The sequence below is a fragment of the Lagopus leucura genome, unplaced genomic scaffold, assembly GCF_019238085.1.
Source record: "Lagopus leucura isolate 7727_CA_CO unplaced genomic scaffold, USGS_WTPT01 Super-Scaffold_1, whole genome shotgun sequence".
Classification (NCBI taxonomy): domain Eukaryota; kingdom Metazoa; phylum Chordata; class Aves; order Galliformes; family Phasianidae; genus Lagopus; species Lagopus leucura.
Genome location: NW_024962250.1, coordinates 5,653,147 through 5,660,320, shown reverse-complemented (window position 1 = coordinate 5,660,320; position 7,174 = coordinate 5,653,147).

Sequence of the window (7,174 nt, the reverse complement as noted above, 5' to 3'; positions counted from 1 at the left end):
CCCCCCCCCCCCCCCCCCCCCCCCCCCCCCCCCCCCCCCCCCCCCAAGTGCGACAGATCAGAAATACATTAAAAATCTAAACATCCAGAGCAAGGCCAAGAGCTCACGCAGCGCAAGCAAGGGAAGGAAACTGCATTGAGATGATCCAGAAAGTAACGCGCAGCTTTCCAAAGGACACGGCCAACTGCAGATTGCCTTTGCTTGGAGAATCTCAGCTACAGCAAGGTTCAGAAAGGAAATTGTTCAGGAAGACATCTGAAAACTGAAGCTTCCTCTGATTAGTCTTCCCTGTCAGCTGGGAAAATAGAGATGTATAGACATAAGTAAGTCTAGCCAGTAACTCAATAATGGCATTGGTACAGTCATCACAAACACTTCTGAGACAGAATGTCCACAAACTGGCAGAAAATCAGGCTAAAATAAATGGTCTGTTTCATTACTATGTTTGTGGTGGCTTTGTCTGTACTTACTACGGTGTGAAACTAAACGCATTTCAAATCATTTCTTAATGTAATAATGATACTACTACTGGTTTATCAGCTTCCAATTCCACAGTATCCTGTGCTACAGGCATATTATCTTAAGCAACTATTTTTATTTGTATTCCAGTTCTAAGCATGCTACAGTACCCACAGTAATCAGCCATGTTTTGTTCTGAGGTAGTGGAACTGCTGACCTGAGCGGTGCTAAGCCATGATGTAACAGAAGAAATGAAATGAGTAGAGTCTCTGCTAACTTTCTATAAGTGCTCAATGCAACGTGTGCATACGTTTAGAAGTATTTTTTCCAAGCCAGACTAAAAAGTCAGTAGTTGAATTCTTTTAGGCACAAAATATAAATCATTTTTAAGTGTAGAATCTCATCTGTGACTACAACAAATCCATCTGCTGACAAGGGGTCAGAGCCTTACTTTATGGATGCTTTGATAACTTTGATTGTCTTCCACACAGAAAGTCCTCCTTTTTATTAAGTTCATTGGAAGTGCTGGTGATGGCCATACTTTAAAAAATTCAACTGTATTTTTTCAGATTCTCTGAGTACTATCAAGCCCCCAGGGACAATGAATTCCCATTCCTGAAGACTCTTTTAAGTGCCTTGACTGATGTCAATCAGTGTCATAAAGACAAAACCTTGTCAGAGCTCCTTTTACTACACAATCTGTCCTTATTCATATCTACCCTTTGCACCGACCATAATTTTTTAATGTGAAATTTTAATGAGAACTGAATGACAATCTTTCCTTAAGCGAATGTCAGCAATGGCTGGATCTGTGATTTTTAAATCTATGGCAAAAGCTTCAAGCACTTCACCAACACTGGAAGGATTTTATTTCTGCACAGACTTTATGGAGCCATGTGGCCATTGTCCAATTCAACAAATAGCACTCGAATGTTCTTATTCTTTAAGAATAAGACTTCCTTATCATTCCTTATTATATTCATGGCCTGAGCAAATCTGGTGATTTGGGTAGTGGTTGTATAGGTACAGTAACCATACACAAGGAGTGTGGTGCATTTATCTAGGCAAAGATATCATTTCTATGGTTAATGAAGGTGTCAATACATAAAAGTCAGTAAGCATTGGCTGAGCCATTGCAAGGAGCTAGATAAGGGACATCAAAAGTGCAAATTTAATCTGTTGCTAAACTCAGCAAGTCTAATAAAATCTGCTGTGCATGTGCAGGTAAGGATTTCTGTACATCATAGAGCCTGTTCAAATCTAGAGAGACATTTATGATAAGGCTGTCCTCCTAACAAAAAAAGAATAAAAATAAAAGAATCAGGTGCTTTAGTCCTGACTGCACAAGCTTAAGCCAAGAATATGAATTCAAGATCAAAAAAAGACTGAAGTGAAATTCAGAAAAAATCAAGAGTAAGTGACAACATATATTTCTGAAGTTCAAAAGCACTTAAGTTTTCTTCACTTATGTTTCCTGCACATTCCCAGAAATGTTTCAGTCTTTTTAACTCATGCCTAAATCACACTGAATTGCAAAGATAAAGGACACTGCAGACACACAGATGCAGATTCTCCAGCTAACATCGAGATTGTGGCTATTATCACTGCAGCACCAGGGAAGCTATGTGCCATCCAATGGATGTAGACCTGTCTCCAGCTACCTCTTCTGCCATGTACAGCATATAAACCACAAAATTATGCAGCATCTGAGCCTCTCTATGTAACCAGCTCTGTCAGCATCTCAAAAGTCCCTGATCTCTGTCTAACAGGCAATGACTGCTCTAATATTCCTCCATTTTCCTAGTGCCAACACCCCCTCAAAAAACACCCTAGTGCCTCACCCCCTAAAAAAAAACAATGGGGAAGCTAAACAGAGAAAATTGTAATTAAGAATTAAATTACTAGTTCAGGAAAAGCTTAAGAAGCTGTGAAGGGAAATTTATACTACAATCTGTGGCACTTTCTCATGCTTATGATTAGGAAACAATTATGTTACACAATTCTGCAGTTTTAAGATAGACGCTTTTAGGTTTTGTTGCCCTGTGTGCATTTCCTAGTGGTTAACCTCACAGTCTTAACGCATTGCCTGTAACTGATACATACTCAAAACCTGTTGGCATCAAGGCAGCAAGACGGTGGTAGTACTTCTACTCAGCAGGTGGAAGCTCAGCACAGTGAATCTAGTTTCACTCTGGTGAGATGTCCTCTTATCTTTCTCAGAAGTTACTCCAAGTAGCACCTTAACATGAAACGTAAAGACATTCTAACTTTGTCTGCCTTAAACGCACGCAACAAAACATCCAATGCCTACATTCAGTGCTCAGAGGATACAGGCTTTCTTCTTGTGTCAACTGTGTAATGTTAGAAGACTTCTGAAACATTTTAACTAAGACTTACATACACGGCAGTGAAAGAATGTCATCAAATCATATACTTTATTTTCAAGGAAATGCCATCAGGCATCATGCACAGCCAGTCTCTGTAAGTGCAGTATGAGGTAATGGTTCCTGCTCTGCAGGGAAAAAAAATGTTTTTTTTTTAATTACTGAAAAGCACTGCTGCTGGAAGATATGAGTACTTTAGCACAACATCAGGAAGCACTTGCAGCTCTAGATCAGCCCAAGACACTTTTCTGTCCCATTTAGCAAAACACTTTCAGTTTCCAGCTTAAAGCAGGTGAAACCATAACAAATACTGCACAAGGAATGTTTATCTGTATTCAAAGCATTTGAATAAAGTGTTTATATAAATCAGTGTGAACTTGTTCTTTCTTGACACTTGCAATGCTTTACCTTGAATTCCAACAAGTTTTGACATGGTTTACAACTTTTTTTCTGACTACACGCTGGTTTTACAGCAAGTAACACTTAAAGGTCAAAAGGAGTGAAGTACAAGCGCTATTAAAATGAGGTGGGCAGGTCACATAATCACAAAATCACTGTCATGGTTTTATGATTTTTTTGGTCATCAGTATTCCACACCATAACATCATGTAATGCATTGGGGGTGGGGTTTGATATCTGCCGAATGTTTGTCCGTCGGAGAAGAACTACATTTCCCCAGGAGACTTTGCGGTCAGCAAGGGGATATAACTCCAAGCAAGGTCACCTGATCCTTCTTCTTCGCCTGCTCTTCGCTGTCTGCGCTTCGCTATCTGCGCTTCGCCATCTGCACTTTGCCGTCTGTACTTCAGTCACTCAACTGGACTGCACTTCTCACCCCAGCATTGTGGTGAGGTCTATACAATTCAAACAGACTCTCTCTCTCTCTCTCTCTCTCATTGTATTTTACTAATACTATATTTAGTAAAATCATTTGTTCCACCTCAGATCAGTGCTGTTGTTTTCAAGTATTTTGGGGTCCCCTGCTTCCCCTTTCCCAGAGGCGCGGATCCGCAGATCCCTCCGCCCTGCTGGTCACGGAACTGGGCCGGACCAGCCCATAAACCGTTGACAATCACATTGCAGATGCTCAGTGAAGATTAGAGGTGCCTGTGGTTATGTGGAAAATACTGCTGGACAGATTCACCAGCACAGCAACAGTCTGTGTCACAGTAGAACAGCAAAGGTCAGCTCCCAGTATTGAGTCACAAATAATACAGCTATGTGAACACTGTCATTTGTCACCACAGATGAGCAATTAAACCAGAAAATATTCAGAAGTGTTTTGGATCATCCAAAATTATGCACACTAAGAGCTACTACAGGATGAAACCTCAGCTATGCAACCTGCATGCTGCTGCACCAGCAGTGTGCACAGTGCCACTTGAAGATTGCCCAACACTTCCCACTTCAAGATCCCATGTCAGTTGCTTATAGTAGAAATATTTGTTTCATAAACTGTCTACCATTTGGACTGGCATTTTCAAAGCTTTGTCTCCACTCCCCCCCACCTTTTTTTTTTTTTTTTTTTTTTTTTTTTCCTAAATTACCTTACATTTCAGAGTCAGAATTCCAAATCTCTGAGGATTATTGCAGTGAAAAAAATATAACTTTATCTTTTCCTCTAAAAATCTGCTCACATTTTGTTAAGCTGTTTGTATGTGAAGCCCAGGAAATAAGTAATTTTAAAAAACAAATTTTTCACAGTAAATACTTAGATGATATTCATAAGAATCATATAAACAAATTGCTTATTGTGTCATAACCCTAGTAGGCAGTTAAGCACTACACAGCTGCTTGCTCACTGACCTCCAGTGGGATGGGGGAAGAAAATTAGAAAAGCAGAAGCTGGAAAATCCAAGCATGAGATAAAGCTTAGAACATATATGTATGAAAGGAAAAAAAAAAAAAAAAAAAAGAAAAGAAAAGAAAAGAAAGAAAGAAAAACATAATCAAGAAAAACAAGTGATACAAAGGACTAATCTATCGACGCCCAACCAGCCCCCAAGCAATGGCAGCTCTGGCAAGCCTTTCCCCCATGCTTTTATTGATGAGCACAGGCTCTGTGGGACAGGCTAGCCCTGAGGCCAGCTTTTTCCTCTGCATACCCTCCCAGCTGCCTGCTCACCAGGCCTCTCTGCTGGCTGGCTCAAGTGAGAAGCAGAGACCTTGATGCTGTGCAAGTACTGCTCAGCAACTACTAAAACATCGCTTGTTATCAACACTGCTTCTGTCACAATTCTAAAGCACAACACCATATTGGCTGGTACAAAGGACACTTATTCTCAAGGATTTCTTGTGCAGCTTTACGATGTAATTGCATGATTCTAAAAAGAGTTCTAGTGTCTGCATTATTTGCAAAGTACCTTAAAGCTGTGTTAACTCTCTCTTCCAGTCACTGTTTTCCTCTATGAAACTGTGAAGATATACTTGTTCATCAGCAGCACAACACAAAGACTTCCTAGCTTTACTTGGCTCCCATTTCTGCCTCAGAGGAAAGGGGAAAGTGAAATTTATTTTTGAATGCTTACAAATACAACAGTGTTTCTTCTGGGTAGTTTGCTTTTTGTATAGACCTACAAGAAACAGGAAGCAACTGGACTGTCTGTATTTTTGTCCCTGAGGTACCAAAGGCCATTCTTTTCCTTTAAGAAGAGCTTGGCCCCCTTGGGTTTGCTATTCCAGCTAACTTCCAGTAATTTATTCTGGACTTGGCTCTGCATTGGACTGTACATTGTAATTTCTACTTGGCAATTTGCTTCCTTGCTCAAACAAAGTTCAGCAAGTTTGTAGAAACAAATCCACCATCTCTTACAGGATTTTCAATATTGGAGCTTTAACAATAGCATCATCAGATAATTTCTAGTTATTCGTGTCTGTTGGAGAGCCAGGAGTTATCAGAGAGCTCCATCAGTGCGCACAGGGTGTGGTAGCTCCGTTAGCTTCTTTCCGAACAATGGATTTCCTGTGAAGGTAAACTTATGCTCCAGAACAGCCTGATCTACTTTATAACCTGAAACAGAGAGTGGGAACACTTTATCTGTGGCTTACAAGCAAAATGCTATCACCTACTCAAATAATGACCCCAGCTGTCCTCTCTTTCAGCACTATCTTTGCAAATGGTTTATGCACACACTTGCAAAGGAGGAGCAGCTGATGAAAGACCTTCCACAGAAAGACGGTCCATAGGACAGACCCAGCAGTTCATGGGAAATTCTGCTGAGTTCTGGACATAAGTACATCTGTGAACCAAAACCAGTCAGGACAAACACTCTCAATTGAATTAAACTTTCATTAAGCTTGATTATTTTATTTTGCTTTTGACAAAGTCCTCTGCATTTATTATTACACCAGTGGTTAAAACTGAAATAGTTTTTAAATTTCCCATGGGTAGTTCATTGTTATTTCATCTACCAGCTTCTGGCACAAAGGGAAAAACAGTGAGAAAAGCAAGCCAAATCAATTTATCAGTACCGCTAACTTATCAGCCCATTCTCAAATCACATGTCCCACAGTGTAACTTGAATGACCAGTTTTTCCTTCCATTAGCAAGCACATTAAGGGAAAGGGGTCTCCCTGCCAGCAAGTGTCAGATGCACCAGATACGGTATCCTATCTGGACATTAAAGTTATATGCAGGGCCTCCAGCTGGATTTCAGTCTGGTTTCTAGCAACATCAGCACTAAGCAATGACCGTGGCTAACAAACAAGTATAAAGTACAACTTTTTATCTCCTGAAGTAAAACAATCTTCCCACAGTCATAAATTATCTACCAGTGAAGAAATTCAGCCTTGACTCCTAGGAGCAGAAAGTAGAAGAGGCCCTTCTCCTGCAGCCGGCCTCCTCTGCTGCAGCCCTGGTCACACACAGCACCAGCTCTGTCCTTCCCACTTCCAGCTGGAAAGGGGCATTCCCAGAACCAACAGAATTCCAGGTAACTGAGTTAAAACGCCCACTTGCAGCTCTGGGAATGGGTCTTGCTGCGGTGACAGGACCATGCTCTTAGTTAATAAATTCCATTATCACTGAAAAAAAATCCAGCTGGTTCAAAGCACACTAAGGTCTATGCAGAGAAAAAAGGACAGTTGTGAGCTCTACTCTGACATCTGCCGTGGCTCTAAGCCAGATGTCAAGGCTGTTCAAAGCTGTATTTCTAACCTGCAGCACTCCCACTTGTAGAAGCTGCAGACATGTGTTACTGCAACCATGGAACTACAAACAGCATTTGCTAGCAATGGTAAGTAAGAACTTGCTTCCACCCAAGAGGAGTTGTTACACATCTATCAGCTTTTAAAAATGGCTGCTTCTTCAATTTCTCTGAATTCTTTTGATA